This window comes from Schistocerca cancellata, chromosome 1 (assembly GCF_023864275.1).
Source record: "Schistocerca cancellata isolate TAMUIC-IGC-003103 chromosome 1, iqSchCanc2.1, whole genome shotgun sequence".
NCBI lineage: Eukaryota > Metazoa > Arthropoda > Insecta > Orthoptera > Acrididae > Schistocerca > Schistocerca cancellata.
The window spans coordinates 836684618-836704514 of record NC_064626.1 but is presented as its reverse complement, the minus strand read 5'-3'; positions in this window follow the sequence as shown (position 1 = coordinate 836704514).

The following is a 19897-nucleotide window of genomic DNA, read 5'->3' as shown; positions in this document are numbered from 1 at the left end:
TAATCGCGCTATGGAGGCAGCAGCTATCGTAAAAGGTCTCTACTTTAAACCATACAGGAAAGGACTAGGTCTCTTCATAAATAAAAAAAAAAGTCCGTTAGTTATCCTACCCGACCGAGCGCTCACAAATAAAGATGTAGTTAAAATTATTAAACAAAAACTTCACATTCGTGGATTCCGCGGCGTCTTTATGCGGAATACATTACCGAAGACCATTTGGCGGACTAATGAGTGCGGAATTGTAAATTTAGATGTTGCTGGGGTTCCAGGGACCCATTGGGTTGCGTATGTTAAGAAAAGTCAAAATACAGTTCAGTATTTCGATTCATTCGGCGATTTACAGCCGCCTGAAGAATTACAACGCCACTTCGCCAGCAAAAGACGCTTCTTCTACAATGTCCGGCGATATCAGGACTTTAACATATCTCTGTGGTCATCTCTGCACTATGTTCCTCATCACAGCGACGGCGAACCCCCTCTAGAATGCGTCATCGTCACATCATGTGCGCGATATATAAAAGAGCTGTCTTTGAACACATGACCATCATTTGATGTTTAGATGCAATGTCGTACACTCTGACTTTAAAAGAGCGGGGATCAGTATTACGCGCAAATTACTTTCCGCCGATTGATTTAAGAGCAGGGGACTGGAGTATTGCACTGATTGGTCTAGAGACGTATATCTGCATTCCAAATATTACACAGAGCAACAATAAACTACATCTTGAAACTGACGGCCGGAAGGAGATTCTACAAATACAACCTGCTGCCTACGATATTTATGATTTAAACGAACTCCTAAAACAGTCAGAAAAAGGTATTGAACTACGGGCAAACATTAATACCCTTAAATCTGAAATACGGACAGAGAGTGCTACGATCGACTTTACACAGGGACATTCAATTGGTCCACTGCTAGGTTTTGCGAAGGATCGTGTTTTGGTGAAGGACGGAAGTAAATTTTACGCATCAGATCATGCTGCAGATATACTCCCAGTGAGTACAATCCACGTTGAGTGTAATATTGCCACAAACTCATACCTGAACGATAAACTGATTCACTCAATTTACGGATTCTTTCCTACAGTCGGCACAGGGTATAAAATAGCTCAAGCCCCCACAAACGCTATATATCTCCCACTGACTGTTCAGACACTGGACTACCTTGAACTGCGTATTGTGGATCAGAATAATCAGCCTGTTAACTTTAGAGGAGAAGAGATCATTGTACGCCTGCATCTAAGGCGAGATGGGAATAAGGTATAAAGCTAGCACACCAAGCTCACAACCCGTTAGTGCAACGCGGAAGGGCAAGGTGATAACACGCTTTAATTAGGAATTCCTCATTTCAGCAGGCTTAAAACCGCAGAATGACGTCGCTCAACGTAACTCAGTCAGTAGAGTATGATGACTGAATTATTCGTCATGAATACCACTCACACAAACCCTACGCTTCAAGCACATTTAACAAAAATGATGAAATTAGAATTGTTATCCAGCATCAGGACGCGGTTACACTGCCTAGAAAGAGCTTCCTCTATCTGGACTACACATTTAAGAAAGCTGACGGGGCTGCCGTAGTGCTCTCGAAGCTCACTCGAAATGCCGTAGCATTCCTTTCAAGAGATACGCTATGAACTCAAGGGAATTGAAATAGACCGAACTAGGAATGTTGGCATTACATCAGCTCTTACGGCGTACGTTTCAGCCTCACCCTCTGATTCAAACAGTTTGGAAAATGCTGGGTGGTTCATAGATGCAGCGGATGGGGAGTATGGACAAAGCCGATTTACCGCGTGCGTGCCACTAAAAATGCTTATGGGTTATTTGGAGGATATGCAGCGAATAATAATCAACGCTAAACAGGAACTTATTTTGGTGAGAAGTGCAAGTGACGCGAATTCATTCTCTCAAACAGCTGCAGAGAATGTTCAAGTCAAGATTAATAGTATATCATGGAAAATGCCTCACATCACTGTTGCCGACGAGGAGCGATTGAAGCTCTTAGAAGTTCTGAATGCTGGCACCTACCAACCACTAACTTTCCGATCATGGGAGCTTTTTGAATATCCAGTCCTACCTACAGCGTCCACACATATTTGGGCTATAAAAACATCAGTGCAGTTGGAAGTACCTCGATTCATCATACTCGCATTTCAAACTCAAAGGCGTACTAACGTATCAAAGGACTCAACTGAATTTGACCACTGCAAGTTAACTAACGCCAGAGTCTACTTGAATTCAGAATACTACATATATGAGAATCTATATCTACAGTGGGACAGCAATGTATACAGTCTGGCATTTGACATGTATGCGAGATTCTGAGCATCTTGCTACGAAGGTGTTGAAAATGAAGGATGCCTACTCAGCCCACAGAGTTTCAAGAAGCTAGCGACAATAATCGTGATTGACTGTTCAAAACAGAATGAGATAATTAAATCAGGACCTATAGCCGTACGGATTGAATTTGAATCTTCAGCAAACTTCCCCGATCAGACTTCGGCATATGCTCTTGTTCTGCATGATCGTCTCGTTAACTACTGTCCGCTCACTGGTGTAGTGCAACGAGTTGTATAAATTAATACGCACTCTGCTAGCTCTAGCGTAGATCACAATGGTACCTGAAGGTGTGAGGATCGTAGCTGACGTTCAAGGATTTTACTATGATCAGTGCAGGCGTTTCATAATTAAAGACTGTGCATTAATAGCATTCACGCAAAGTGTTGGAGTAATAGGAACATTTGTATCAAGAGTTGAATCGCTGAAACCATTTAAAGACGTCAAGTGCATATAAGACAGTCAGAAGCGTGATGTGGCTAACAAAGTTCTATCATGGTATTTTGTGGGATGCCCCTGGCATCTCTTATAAACATTTGCTGCAATTGCTGAGAGTATTTGATCACAAGGAGACAATAATCTACGTTAAAGGCGATGAGAAGACTAGTTGGCTACTTCGAATCTTCAAATATGCGGTTATCCAGAACCTGGAATACTATGATTGTCCACGTATCCATCAATTTAGATAGCGAACATGTGAAGAAGAAAAAAATAGTTTTGTTTCAGCATCTGAAAATGTAAAATTACTTTTAAAATGGCTCACAAATAAATAATTTTTTTTCTCCTTAAGAAATCTTGTTGTTTTCTTTCTGTGACACCTACTTCCACAGAAGTGAGTTTATTGGTGATACTGTTCGTGAAGCGCATTCCACTGGAGCTGTCTGAGCCAGTTTACCTGCTTCCACATCGCCGGCGCGGCGATAAATCAGCCGTTGAAAGTGACAGGACCTGAAAGAGAGAGTGCTAGGGTCGGCTTCGCCAGATCCCGCCATTTAAAGTGACAGGACCACAAATAGAGTGGCAGAGTCTGTTGGTGACCGGCGGACGAAGTCCAGCAAATGTCATTCAGATTTCATCTCTGTCTTTAAATCGGTAAAAACCTTATAGGTCTCTCTCTGTGCCAGTGCAACGTATGTGGTTCATGATTGAGGGTCAAATAATAACAAACTCGGGCAATTTTTTTTACAATAAAATAATTGAATGTATTATTCAATTCAGATTTTGTTTGCGACATATTAGTTTACAGTAAAATGATTCACTTTTTTTCACATTATATGAGTTTAATTTTATCTTACAAGGTAAATAATATCTCTAGTGAAGTTCCACTGGAAGCACTTTTTTTAACTGAGGGCAAACGTATTTTTAGTTGAAGATAGTGGCTTTAAAACATTTTCCACTAGCAATTTAAATTATATTTCATTGAAGTAAGTGGCTCTAGACATTTTCCACTACAACAAGCAGGTGAACACATATTTCTCGGTATAAAGATATTTTTCTACAGTCAAGTATATATAAAGAATTTAATTGGTGGAACTCACATTCTTAAAAAAACTAGTTCTGACTGGATGGCTAGCGGCAGGTGAAACTTACAACTACTACTCAGATCAAAGCAGATACGAACTGCGAAAATTGTATTTTCGTCATCTTCTATTTGATTATAAGAGGTGTAAAATTTTTATCTGTTTTCAGTCATATAGCCATTGACTAGTAATAGTGGCGAAAAAAATATACAAATACATATAAGACTTTTTTTATAAATGGGTTTATTTTAGTTTTTTCTGGTTTTTATGATTTTTTGTTTGTTTTTTCTTTGATAGAATAAATAATATTTACACACACGCGCACTTAACACAGGCTCACACACATTCACACACACTCAGACATACACGGAAGTATGCAAGCTGATACACACTACAAAACACTCTCATTCATTATTTACAGTATGATAAAAGGGTCATACTACTACTCTGCAGACACTCTCGCCGTCTCTCTCTCTCTCTCTCTCTCTCTCTCTCTCTCTCTCTCTCTCTCCCCCTCTCGTTCAGATTCCCCCACCCCTTCTCTCGCTACAAGTGAGTAGTGTGAGTACGGGCGAGTTTCAATGCCGTCATCACAGATGTCCCTTTTATCGTCATGAGGCGACAAACGATTTTAAACTGCAGCACAGTGTACACCTCGTGCGCTATCGATCGAATACTAGTTTGCCGGACAATATGCGGCGGCTGCAGCTCAGCACCATGAACATCACCACGTAGGCACTGCAAATAGTCTTCGATAGACAGAGCTCGTGATGCCATCTGTCGTACCCCCTTAGCCCGTCTCTGAGTGGGACCTTCCAATGTGCGATATGCATACATCTTGGACCGAAGACCTACAAACTCCACAATCGGCAATCCATTCGTCTCGTCTTTCATGAGACTGATAACCTTCTTGTTTTGCGGAACAATACCATAAAGATTATCGGCCGCATAAGAAGACGTGTCGAATTCATTGGCGTGGTACCTAATTACTTCATATGGATCGCAGTTCTTCGCCCAATAGATGAAACTATCTGTATCCATATAAAGTAATTTAGGATCTGCGAAATGAGTTTTCGCAAACTCATAATGAAAGCGGTACATGTGGAGTTTGGATAGGTCTAGTATGCACATCCCCACATAGATATGTTTAATAATTTCTACTGCAGTTTTAGCCATCTCCACAGCAACAAAATTCTTATTGAAAATAGTGACCCGTTTAAAATTTGGTCTGGCAATGCATTTTTGTAGGCCATAACGCCCATCCCATTGCGTTCTAATAAAAATTTCACGTCGTTCTCTCAAATTCTCCATGGTTTTTCCGAAAATTGAATTATTCATTAATTTATAAAAATCTTTCTCAAAGTCACACGACGCGGGAGTTCTCTGTCTCGTATTCAGATCAATATACTCCTTCAACCAGGGGGACTGCTTGAAGGAAATGGCCTGGGTGATTTTAACCAGCTCCGTACTCAAGCTGAGGCATTGCTGGAGGTTAAGATAGTGAATGATGTACCTCTGCTTGTCCCCCAGCGTTGTCATCAGTTTCGGTGTGGAACCTTCTCGCGGAACTAGTTGCTCTGGACACAGCGGCAAATCGGCATGCGTGTCATGCAGACTAATAGGATATGTGAGTTCTGCTTCCACAACATACCCTACATCAGAATCGGCGGCCATACCCCAAATGATTATTCCACCTAATCCCTTGCATTCATCTTTGGACAGCCACCGAAACTCCCCAATCGGCAGTGATTGCTTCATGGCATGACCGTATAAATTATTCACATCTAGATACATTATATAACTTGAATCAAGGGATGCTTTGAACCTGTCACCCATCCGTGGGTTATTTGCTTTTGTGTGTCTATGAATACATTGGCAGAGCTCCCCACGGATCCCTCGCTCAAAGAAAAGAAGCATGTCAGGATCTGTCAATAATTAGATACTGCACTTCGTTTTCTTGAGCATTGCGTCCCAAGACCACCCTGGCGCCGTGTAATAAAAGGCAGGATCCAGAGAATATGTGGTCATACATAGACTCCGGAACTTCTCGAAAACGTCCGCAAGCAAGCGCACGTCTGTGTCCATGTAAAGACGTGCGTACTCTCCTAAATTAGAAATATTGAATTCCCGCCAGACATTCACGGCATGCATATACTCTGAATTCGTTATCGTGTCGCCTGTGAGGTTGTTGGAGAATGCAGTTATGTCGGGTGGCCTGGTTTCGTCGAGTTTGGCCATACTATTCAGATACTCGTATGGAAAAACTTCTTTCCTAGTCACAAGTTGAAACTTTTCCTCATCGGGAAATGCAGCTCGAGTGATATGCATATCCGCCGGAGGTAGAGCTTCAACAAGTTTCTATAGTGGTGCCTGCATAAAACGTAGTGTATCGAGGAAGCGCAGCGTAATTCTTGGCGTCATTCATTTGGAGAATGATATATACTTCTCGACGCTCTCAGGTAGGACACTGACCTGATCTTTCTCCAAACCGAAATCGGCCAAGTGCTCAACTAGAAAATGAGCGTCATACCCACTTAAATTATGAAAGAAAACTGGTATGTGCCTAGGTAATTGGTACTTCAAATTGCACGCATTGTGAGCTGCGCCACGGAATTTCCCTGTAAGATGACAGTGGTTCCTACGAGGAGTTTCCGCTTTTCTGTCCAACGGCTGTCCACAAATATGACACTCGGTGGCTTTATTATACGAATCTTCATTCTCCTTCGATTTGGTCATTGGAACGTTGCCGCCGTACAGCTTATCAACTTCCAGTCAAAATGTTTCAAGCTCAGAGAGCAACCAAATCGATGGATTATCGCCGACGTAAGATTTGTATCGGTTAAGGTTGGTGTCATATGACGATACAATTTGGTACGCTGCCGCATAAGGTACGTGTTTTTCTATAAAGGTAGAGTGTGAGGTCGTAGGATCGCCTTCACAGCGGGTCACAGGAGCGAGGAGGTACTCAAAGTCGGCGTACACAACAAACGGACACCGCTCCTGGTGGTGAGCGTTCCTAATCTTCATGAATTTGTTTTCCTCCGTGGGCATAGTAACACGTACCGCATTCTTGGAAGTACAGTCTACTAGATGCGTAGCTAATAACTGTTCAGAGGAGAAATAATTGAGACACCTTAAACAATTATGTTTTACATTATGATCAGCTGATAGTTGGGCGGAAAGGAGTCGGGACATGTCCTTGATCCAGACATAGTGATAATTGTCACCTTCAGAAAAGAGAAGCATATTTACATGCAGCTCACGCTCACCGGCAAATTTTGAGAAATGGAGGGGGCCGACTTGACATGCTTGTCTTGCTCGTCTGACTTGCTTTTCTTCTTCTCCAGGCCATAAACGTGTACCGATATTCCGGTATTCTGCGCCTCAAATTTAGATATGACCTGGATCTTGATGGGGAACTCAATACCATCAAAGTTATAATGTGTGTTAATATCACTGACTTTGTATGTGCCTGGACGATAAGGGCAATCTCTATAATTGTAGTTTCTCTCGCAAGCCAGGATTGGCCATGCAAAACAAGCCTGATCTTTTCTATTTTGGACATTAATGCATGCTCGTTTATTAGCTATATCTTTAGGGAGCTTGATATAAAACCCTCCATTTAACGGATCGTGGACATGTATATGGATGTCCAGGTGTAGAATTCTGCTGAGTGCCTTAGCTGAGCCGTTGACTTCCATCTCGGAAAAGCGGCCCAATATGACACTCAAGGTGGATTTACGAAACCACTCGGCGACTGATGTGCTCCGCGTTATCACGCCATTATCCCCTCAAAGATAATGAATGCTGGTCTCTTCCTGACCAGACTGACTTTGGAGGGGGGGGGGGGCGTGGGGGAGGGGGGGTGCGATAACTCAATGCAGAGCACTGCACTGCACTTAACGGTGGGATAACGTGGATTATCGACTACCCTGAGGAGCTTGGTTTCCAGGACAGGGAGGCATGCATTTAAAAATCCAACAGGATCGCGGTACCCCCCTGCCGGGTTTTCGATGCGAGTGACCGAGATTCGCTCCTCGAAGGCGTCGGCAATCGCCAAGTACTGCAACTGAGGTATGGTGTCACCAACCTGATCTACTTCACTAAAAGGGCGGGGGAGAGAACTGCCACTAGCCACAGGGTGATCACTAATACTATTACTACTACTAATACTGGGGGTCCAGCCGGTGGATGATGGTGCTGGCGATGGCGCGTGATCATCGTTTAATGAGACTGGTATTCGTCTCGGCACACGAACCTTGCGCTGGCGGTGTCGTGGCCAGTCAGCTTCGGGAGGTGGAGAATGCGGCGACAAGAGGTCAGGTGGGGCAGCCAGGCTGCGTGACATTGGCAGTGGCGACCGCTCCACTTGTGGCGGCTGTAGGCGGCCAGTGCGAGCAGCCGGGCAGAGGTTCGGCGATCTTGCCAGCTGCAGCTTCGCGCACACGTGGTGGCTGGGAGGGGCCAGACTGTGTGACCTTGGTAGCGGCGGCGGTAGATGCAGCTTCACGTGCAGCGACCAAGGGCGCTTTGGCATGCGAGGCATATCTCTGCGGGCGGTGCTGAAGGCCGGGTTTAGCCGCGACAGGCACACGCGCGACTGTCAGCTGTGGGTCGAACGCTGCAGAGATAAAGTAAGGTAATATAAGTACACTGTCTACAGTGGTGAATTCTAACGATGGCAAAGATAGTTATAATGAGAGTGAGTGAGTAATTACCTTTTTGGCTCTGACTCCAGGGCATGAACAGTTCATCCGGGCAGTCTATCGCACCGTCGAAAAAATAATCAAGGCCGTCACCCAATAAGTCTTTATAATGGCCTAGAACAAACAAGATATTTTATAAATGGAATTGCTAGAGAAAAAGAAATAAGTATATTAATATTATTAGAGATAGGTAATTTTTGACTTACAAGTAGGCAACTGTTGCTGGACGGCCTGGATCTGTTCATCAATAGAATGAAGGTCGTCGATGGCGTTTCCTGTAACAGAAAGAAAGATAATTTTTAGTCATTTTGAAAACGATAGCTAGAGTGAAAGAGGATTTATTTTTCGGTACACTCACATGAGTGATGTTCTGGAGCTGGGGGGGGGGAGGGGGGGGGGGTGAATCCAATTATGTATTGGACTACATGGGGCAGCCCCCAGCTCTGCTTCCAACTCTAGCTGCATTTGCCTTAAGTGATCTAGAAAGAACGAAATAATAATAGTAATAGTAATAATAATAATAATAATAATAATAATAATAATAAAATAATAATAAAATATTAAAGAAGAACTAAAAGAAAAATATAGACAAAGACTAACAAAAATACTGAAAACAGAATTGACAGCAAGAAACAAGACAAAAGCTATAAATACTTATGCTATACCAGTATTGACCTACTCATTTGGAGTAGTGAAATGGAGTGACACAGACCTAGAAGCACTCAATACACTTACACGATCACAATGCCACAAATATAGAATACATCACATACATTCAGCAACAGAAAGATTCACATTAAGCAGAAAGAAAGGTGGAAGGGGATTTATAGATATAAAAAAACCTACATTATGGACAGGTAGACAATTTAAGAAAATTATTTCTAGAACGAGAAGAAACTAGCAAAATACACAAAGCAATCACTCATATAAATACATCAGCTACACCATTGCAATTTCATAACCACTTCTACAACCCTTTAGATCACATAACATCAACAGATACAAAGAAAGTAAATTGGAAAAAGAAAACACTGCATGGCAAGCACCCGTATCATCTAACACAGCCACACATCGATCAAGACGCATCCAACACATGGCTAAGAAAAGGCAATATATACAGTGAGATGGAAGGATTCATGATTGCAATACAGGATCAAACAATAAACACCAGATATTACAGCAAGCATATTATTAAAGATCCCAATACCACAACAGATAAATGCAGACTTTGCAAACAACAAATAGAAACAGTAGATCACATCACAAGCGGATGTACAATACTAGCAAATACAGAATACTCCAGAAGACATGACAATGTAGCAAAAATAATACATCAACAACTTGCCATAAAACATAAACTAATAAAACAACACGTTCCCACATACAAGTACACACCACAAAATGTACTGGAGAATGATTAATACAAATTATACTGAAACAGAACGATTATAACAGATAAAACAACACCACATAACAAACCTGACATCATACTCACCAATAAAAAGAAGAAATTAACACAACTAATTGAAATATCCATACCCAACACAACAAATATACAGAAGAAAACAGGAGAAAAAATTGAAAAATACATCCAACTGGCGGAGGAAGTCAAGGACATGTGGCATCAGGATAAAGTTGACATTATACCAATTATACTATCAACTACAGGAGTCATACCTCACAATATCCACCAGTACATCAATGCAATACAGCTACATCCAAACATATATATACAAATACAAAAATCTGTAATTATTGATACATGTTCAATGACCCGAAAGTTCCTAAATGCAATATAACATATACCGTACAGTTAAAATGAAGTCACGCTTGATCAAGGTCCGCGTCACTGTCCATTTTTGACCAGACATAACGTCTGAGAATAGAAAGAAATATTAATAATAATAATAATAAACCCTGTGGAGGCCCGGGAAAAGAATAGGCCTCCGGTATGTTCCGCCAGTCGTAAAAGGCGACGAAAAGAACAAACCACCAATAGGGCTAACCCCCCTTTTAGTGTGATTAGTTGGTTCAAGACAGAACTAAAGAAGCCTCGGACAAGCGCCATCATGGTCGGGGACAACGCTTGAACCCTATGCCCGCCCACGATGGTAACAACACTGCTAGCCAACTGGAAAATGATTTAAATCCAAATAGAGGTGTTTTGCAGGATATGCTTCCTGCAACCACCCTAGAAGGAAAACAAAGACAGAGGATGAGATGGTCAGATGAAGTTAATAGACACCTCATGTTCTGTTATTACCAAACAACAAACCTAGGAACCAACACAACTGGATACAGATCACAAGTATACACAACATTTATTACCAGATACACAGAATTAAAATTTTTAACAGAACAACGACTAGCTGATCATATATGTGTAATAATAAAAAACAACAGGATACCCCAGTCAGAATTAGAAAACATCAAACAACAAGTACAACAAATACTGGAACAAAATAATGTGCAATCAGAAGAAGAAGAAAATACAGTAATGGACTCAAACATCCCAGAGCAAACAAACAAAGAACAACACGCATCAATTACACAATCAGAGGAAAACGAAATCTTAAGACAGCCACCAGAACAAGCACAAATAGGACACGAAGTGGCACAGATGTTAGATATAGAAGAAAAATTTCAACTGACATATATAGAATACAAAGACACAAATACAGACATTAGACCATTCTTGCATAGGCCGCCAAATAACCCACAAGTCGAAACAACAATAAAAACTATTAACACAATCATACACAACAAAATAAATGAAAACACAAATATGTAAGAGTTACAGTTACTGGTTTATATAGGAGCACTCACTACACTAAATATACACACTAGGCAGAGATCAGAACCAACCAACACACAGAAGAAACCCACAAAACCAGCATGGCAACACAGGCTACATATCATAATAGAAAACCTGAGGAAAGACATCGGACCACTAACACAATTTCTAAGAAATGAAATGTCAGAAAAAAAACGAAAAAGGTTAGGTAAAATCTCACAACAAGAAGCGATAGAGCAATTAGATGAAAAGAAGCAGAAATTACAAGCATTGGCCAAACGACTTAGAAGATACAAAAAAAGTGAAAATAGAAGGAAACAAAACCAAACATTCAACACAAACCTAAAGAAATTTTACCAGACAATAGATAACACACACATTAAAATAGACAATCCACCAAACATAACAGACATGGAACACTTCTGGAGCAACATATGGTCAAAGCCGGTACAACATAACAGGAATGCATGGTGGATACAAGCAGAAATAGACACATACAAGATGATACCACAAATGCCTGAAGAGATAATTTTGCAACATGAAGTCACCCAAGCAATTAATTCTACTCACAATTGGAAAGCCCCTGGAAAAGATAAAATAGCAAATTTCTGGCTAAAGAAGTTCACCTCAACACATTCACATCTAACTAAATTATTTAACAGTTACATTGCAGACCCATACACATTCCCTGATACACTTACACATGGAATAACTTATCTGAAACCTAAAGATCAAGCAGACACAGCAAACCCAGCTAAATATCGCCCCATAACATGCCTACCAACAATATACAAAATATTAACTTCAGTCATTACACAGAAATTAAGGACACATACAACACAGAACAAAATTATAAATGAAGAACAAAAAGGCTGTTGCAAAGGAGCACAAGGATGTAAAGAGCAACTGATAATAGATGCAGAGGTGACATATCAAGCTAAAACTAAACAAAGGTCGCTACACTACACATACATTGATAACCAAAAAGCTTTTCATAGTGGTTACTACAAATATTGGAAATACACAAAATAGATCCGAAATTGATACAGTTCCTAAACATAGTAATGAAAAACTGGAAAACCACACTTAATATCCAAACAAATTCAGATAACATCACATCACAGCCAATACAGATTAAGCGTGGAATATACCAAGGAGACTCATTAAGTCCTTTCTGGTTCTGTCTTGCTCTGAACCCACTATCCAACATGCTAAATAATACAAATTATGGATACAATATTACTGGAACATCCCCACACAAAATCACACATTTGCTATACATGGGTGATCTAAAACTACTGGCAGCAACAAATCAGCAACTCAACCAATTACTAAAGATAACAGAAGTATTCAGCAATGATATAAATATGGCTTCTGGAAGAGACAAATGTAAGAAAAATAGCATAGTCAAGGGAAAACACACTAAACAAGAAGATTACATATTGGATAACCACAGCGACTGCATAGAAGCGATGGAAAAAAACAGATGCCTATAAATATCTAGGATACAGACAAAAAATAGGAATAGATAATACAAATATTAAAGAAGAACTAAAAGAAAAATATAGACAAATACTAACAAAAATACTGAAACCAGAATTGACAGCAAGAAACAAGACAATAGCTATAAACACTTATGCTATACCAATATTGACCTACTCATTTGGAGTAGTGAAATGGAGTAACACAGACCTAGAAGCACTCAGTACACTTACATGATCACAATGCCACAAATATAGAATACATCACATACATTCAGCAACAGAAAGATTCACGTTAAGCAGAAAGGAAGGAGGAAGGAGATTTATCGACATAAAAAACCTACATTATGGACAGGTAGACAATTTAAGAAAATTATTTCTAGAATGAGCCAAAACTAGCAAAATACACAAAGCAATCACTCATATAAATACATCGGCTACACCACAACAATTTCATAACCACTTCTACAACCCTTTAGATCACATAACATCAACAGATACGAAGAAAGTAAATTGGAAAAAGAAAACACTGCATGGCAAGCACCCATATCATCTAACACAGCCACACATCGATCAAGACACATCCAACACATGGCTAAGAAAAGGCAATATATACAGTGAGATGGAAGGATTCATGATTGCAATACAGGATCAAACAATAAACACCAGATATTACAGCAAGCATATTATTAAAGATCCCAATACCACAACAGATAAATGCAGACTTTGCAAACAACAAATAGAAACAGTAGATCACATCACAAGCGGATGTGCAATACTAGAAAATACAGAATACCCCAGAAGACATGACAATGTAGCAAAAATAATACATCAACAACTTGCCATAAAACATAAACTAATAAAACAACACGTTCCCACATACAAGTACACACCACAAAATGTACTGGAGAATGATTAATACAAATTATACTGAAACAGAACGATTATAACAGATAAAACAACACCACATAACAAACCTGACATCATACTCACCAATAAAAAGAAGAAATTAACACAACTAATTGAAATATCCATACCCAATACAACAAATATACAAAAGAAAACAGGAGAAAAAATTGAAAAATACATCCAACTTGCTGAGGAAGTCAAGGACATGTGGCATCAGGATAAAGTTGACATTATACCAATTATACTATCAACTACAGGAGTCATACCACACGATATCCACCAGTACATCAACGCAATACAGCTACATCCAAACTTATATATACAACTACAGAAATCCGTGATTATTGATAAATGTTCAATTACCCAAAAGTTCCTAAATGCAATATAACATACACCGTACAGTTAAAAGGAAGTCACGCTTGATCAAGGTCTGCGTCACTTTCCATTTTTGACCAAACATAATGTCAGAGAAAAGAAAGAAAGAATAATAACAATAATAAGACATATGAAAGAAAAGAAATTTTTTAAATTGTTAATGTAAATCAGTAGCATATTTTTAAAAAAATTATACTCACAAGGCAATTCCGACTGTGACTGTAGCACAGGAGCCTGTTGGACTCGAGCCTGCTCCTTGCATTCAAGGATCAAGCCCGCTAGGTCCACTATAACAATGAGATAAATTATATAAGTAATAAGAATATATATATATAAGGTATACAGGAAAATGGATAATGAGGAAAGAGAAATTATTTACTTACTAGTTAATGGCGTACCCTGGCCCTTGGACCTCTTGGCTGATGAGGGCATGCTGACTGAGTTAGCTCTCTTCATCTTGTCGAGCAGCGAAAAAACAAATGAACGAAGCGGCGGACAACGGATGATGAAAAAGATAAGCAGGGGGTGACTCCTTATATAAGTATGATGACGTAGTATCACATGATCTTAGGATGAACGAATGGGTTGTGTGGGGGTCGTGAATGAGTTCACTAGCAACTCTGGTGGCTGAAAGCTGAACTACGCAGATGCTTCCAGGACATGGGGGAGAGCTGAGCATTTTATAAAATAATTGATCGTATTTAGAATGGACATTGAATTGAGGAGTTGAGATCATAAGATGTGTCAGGATGTATGATTTATTATTAAAAAGTATCTTATATAGATGTAATTGGAGGTTGACTGTATTAAATGGCTCAAATGGCTCTAAGCACTGTGGGACTTAACTTCTGAGGTCATCAGTCCGCTAGACTTAGAAACTACTTAAACTTAACTAACCTAAGGACATCACACACATCCATGCCCAAGGCAGGATTCGAACCTGCGACCGTTGCAGCAGCGCGGTTCCAGACTGCAGCACTTAGAACCTCTCGGTCACACCGACCGGCGTCTGTATTAAGAATGGCGTTAGTAAGCATGTAGGACATGATTTAGAACGTGTGGATATGATTATGGTTAAGTATTTGTGAGCAGATATATAGAATTTGGCTCAGTTCTTATTTTGTGTAGATGTGGATTTGAGTTGCGAAGTTTGCGTTAGATCGACTTGCGGAGGGGAGTAGCTACGAGTGCACGATGGATTGCAGTATTTCGCGGTTAACTGCATGTGGGGTGAGCGATGTTCTCGGCTTAGGTACTGGAAGGCGTGCTCCGGCCATGTCCTAGATGGCGTGGATTGAACAACAGTATTTGGTTCATGGTTAGAATATTTACAGAGGCATATGTCGGACGAGAGTATAAAGGAGGAGACTGTGACGTGGACAGCCTTGCGCTCGTGGCACGAGAGAGAGAGGCAAAGGTGATTTAGGTTAGTGGCTTTCTTTGCTAGAAGTGGAGTACACAGTAGTACATGTTAGCGAATGAGCATGGATCGGTAAGGGGATGTAGCGGTCGGTAGGGAGTTTAACTATTTCATTCGAAGTCTAGGTGGACTTTGCATTTTCGGACGAGAGATGTTAATTAATTGGTGAATTTAATTAAGTAGTGATGGGTACTTTGTGTTAAATTAAATTGATTGCATACGGGACTAGGGACGTACGATCAGTCAAGTATACAGGAGTGGGGTAAATGAGAATAGGGTAAGTTTCCAGTCTTAAGGAAATATAGTTTTTGCGGGAAAGTGCAAGAGTGCGTTTTTTGTCCGAGAAATACACCTGGTGGATGGCGAATGGCTGTGTGAGGTCGGTATCTGCAGGTTCGGACTTGCCCAGGGAACGATCGACCGTTGTGTGATTCAGCACAGAGGCAAACAATTTTGGCGGGAAACGTGCGGAGGCGACGAATACACGTGGTGAGCGGACAAGGGGCCGCTGTGACGTCAAAATCAGCAAGTTCCAGCGTGTCCAGCAAAAACATGTTTACGACATGGGGGCGATCAGTGGGCTCGCGCCCAGCGAGAGTGGCCGGCCGCCTCACGTGACAGGCGTCGGCAGTGTCTCCATGCGCTGGCCAGGGTGTGGCAAGGATTTGAACTAATTCAGTTGGAGCGCAGACGTCATGGTGACTGCATTGCGATATCAAAGACGTGTGTGTTGACTGTGTTGGAGAACAAGTGATGCCCGTATTGCTTGATATAAAGTCTTCAGTCCCTTCCCCCCCCCCCCCCCCAAAAATCAAAGGATGTGACTTACCTTACTATAAGTGCAGTTCATTATTTGATGCGATTATGATAGGCTACCAGAGAAAAAAGGTAAGTGACGGAGAAAGCTCGTACGTGTGATCAATTACGGTGTTGGGATTTGAACTTGTGATAGATTTTTGTTATGGATGTAAGGAAATGGCTTTCTCACCGAGGAAATCGGACATCTTGAATAAATAATAAATGATAATAATAAATAAAAGTACAGTTTTCGAGACAATATCGTGTTGGAATTTGAATTTGGCGCAATTTTCTAGTGGAGGTAGGCCTATAATAATAAATGATAATGAATGATAATAAATGATAATAAATGATAATGAATGATAATAAATGACAATGAATGATAATGAATGTTAATAAATGATAATGAATAATGCGTTATCCTGTTGGAATTCAAACTTCCCGCCATTTTTTCTTCTGGAGGCTTAGGTTAGTGGACGTAGCACAATTGGCCTAATTTCCTGCTATTTTTTCTTGAGGTTAGGTTAGTGTACGTAGCACAATTGGCTTATTCTCCCGCCAAAATCCACCATCTTGGATGACGTCATGCGATGTTGCCAAGTCTACATGCCGCCATCTTGGATGACGTCATCGCCGCCATCTTGAATAAATTTGGCAACAATGCGGAGTGTGCTGGCACAAAGGTTGTCCCACTACTTACAGGCTACTTATAGATGGTGGAAAAATCGAAATTTTTTGTGGCTTTCCTAATTACATTTCTATGTACATTATAAGGTTCGAAATGAAAAATGAGCTATATATACCAAATCTTAAAGTTACTGTCATGTATGCCGCCATGCCCCCTTTATTTCTGTTACAGAAACCAGTATTACTTCGAAAACAAGTGTGAACTTTCTGTTTCCAGCAATTATACGAATGATACATTGTAAATGTTGGTAACAGTGCAGGTTTCTAGTGTCTGTAAATGATTATATTTGCTAGTATTTACTTTTGTTTCACTCAAGCAGTTTGTTCACGTGTTACTGAATGTTTGTTGCCCAAGTGGTATATATATTTGTGAAGGTACATACCCTTTAGTGTGCAATAAATACTAACTATGACACGTATCAAGAAATTCAATAAAAGGAAATTCCGTGGTAACCAGTTCACAAACAAAGCAAGCCACATTGTTGAAAGTGGCCTATGTATCAGTTCTTCAGGCAAGATAGTCCCACATGGCACGCCTCCTGGTGATTCAAATTTTTGTCTTAACAATGACGCTGTTTGTAGTGGATTTGTTGTTGCTGATGTGGGAATCTTATCTTCTTTGATAAAGTAAGTGGTGAAATGTAAACAATGTGATGGTGTAGTCTGTCTGGAAATAACTGAACAACAAAGTAGCAGTAAGATTTACTGTCAAAACTAGTTGTTCTGTGTAGATCCTGCAATAAACCTACCTCGAAAATGACTTTGAAGATTGTGCACAATTCATATGATGTGAATTTGAAGTCAGTGTATGCAATGCATGCAATAGGAAAAGGAAAAATAGGCTGCTCAAACGTTTTGTGGTTTGATGAACCTTCCTCCTCCTCCCAGTAGGTTCAGAAAGTACACAAAAATACTTTTAAGTACCTTGACGGCCTGTGTCTAAAGGCTCTATGAAACATGCAGTAGAAGGAACTGCAAATATGGGTGGAACCAGGGACATTGCTGTTGTACTTGAAGGGATGTGGCAACATTGAGGACATCATTCATTGAGTGGTGTTGTAAGTGCTATTTCTCTGGAGAATGGAAAAGTTGTTGATGTTGAGTGCTTATCTAAGTACTGCCACACCTGCCATGGTAACACTGAAGGACATACTGAACATCAGTGTTCTAAGAATTATGATGGTTACAGTGGAGGTATGGAGTGTAATGGAGCTCTAAAAATATTTCAGAGGTCGGTGCGCACTTATATCGTAAGATATACTAAGTACCTAGGCGATGGGGGCTCCAAAGCTTTCAATGAAATTAATGAGTTCAAAGTTTATGGTGATACCTTGGTAACAAAACTGGATTGTTATGGGCATGTGCAAAAGAGGATGGGTGCTAGATTGAGGAAACTACGAAGAGAAATGAAAGGAAAGTTGCTGTCGGATGGAAAATCTCTGTTTGCCCGAGCAGATTGACTCAAACTGAAATAAATCTTCTTCAGAGTTATTATGGATGGGCCATTAGACGAACTGCACCTCTGAAAGGTGTTACAGCAATGAGAAAAAGTGTATGGGCTACCTACTTTCATAAGTTGTCCAAAGATGACCACCCTGTTCATGGACTGTGCCCTAAAGGAGCACATTCTTGGTGTGGTTACGAAAAAGCAAAAGGAAGTGTTCAAATATACCGTCATAAGCATTCTCTTCTTTAGCCTGTTATCAATGAAATAAAAGCAATTTTTAGAGACCTGAGTGATCCTGTTTTACTTAGTAAATGTCTTCATGGGGGCATTCAGAATGTAAATGAATGTTTAAACCATTCCATATGGGAAAGATAACCCACGAATGTTTTTGTAGGACTAAATACATTAAAAGTTGGTGTACTAGATGCAATGATATGTTTCAATGATGGAGCGATGGGATGGTAGGAAGTCCTGAGAAATTTAGGCATAAAATGTGGCTCTAATATGGAAGATCAATTGCTTACGTGTGACAGACAACGAATGCTCTTCAAGTTACCAAAGAAGCAAGAAGTGCTAAAAGAAATGACAAGAGGAAGCTTGAAGATGAAGAATTGGTGCTGGATGAACACTATGCTTCAGGAATGTTTTGAGGCACAGTTTAATTGGACTCATATCTTCATTTGCAATTTCTCGCAAGTTGCAATTTCAAAAAAATGGTTCAAATGGCTCTGAGCACTATGCGACTTAACTTCTGAGGTCATCAGTCGCCTAGAACTTAAAACTAATGAAACCTAACTAACCTAAGGACATCACGCACATCCATGCCCGAGGCAGGATTCGAACCTGCGACCGTAGCGGTTGTTCGGTTCCAGACTGCAGCGCCTAGAACCGCACGGCCACTCTGGCCGGCTGCATTTTTCAGAATTCAGGTACATATATTACCTAAAGTTTATAAACCAATGTTCTAATTTTTTCTGTAACTTTCAGTAGTCCATACTTATGTAGTAGACCTAAGCTTTATTGCAGAATCAACTAAATTATAGAAAAAATAACATCTTTATTAGGAAAAAAACTATAAAAATTAAAACGTAAGATGTGATATTTTTTATCCTTGTAATATACATAATAGATGGAGTTAAATAGGTCTAGTACCTCAGCCATGATGCCATGCATATCTGGTAAAAATTTGGTCTCCTTCAAATTTATAACATCGGAATAAGTGGTACCTCAATTTGAGGAAGTGTTTTGGAAAAGAAATTGCATCAGTTTCTTCGTAATTTTTTAATAACCCCACGCAATGTCCATTATAATTATCCGGGCTGCTATGCCGTGGTCGGTTGATGAATTTTGTCTGCATTCCCAACGTTTCGTCTCGGAGACGAAACGTTGGGAATGGAGACAAAATTCATCAACCGACCAC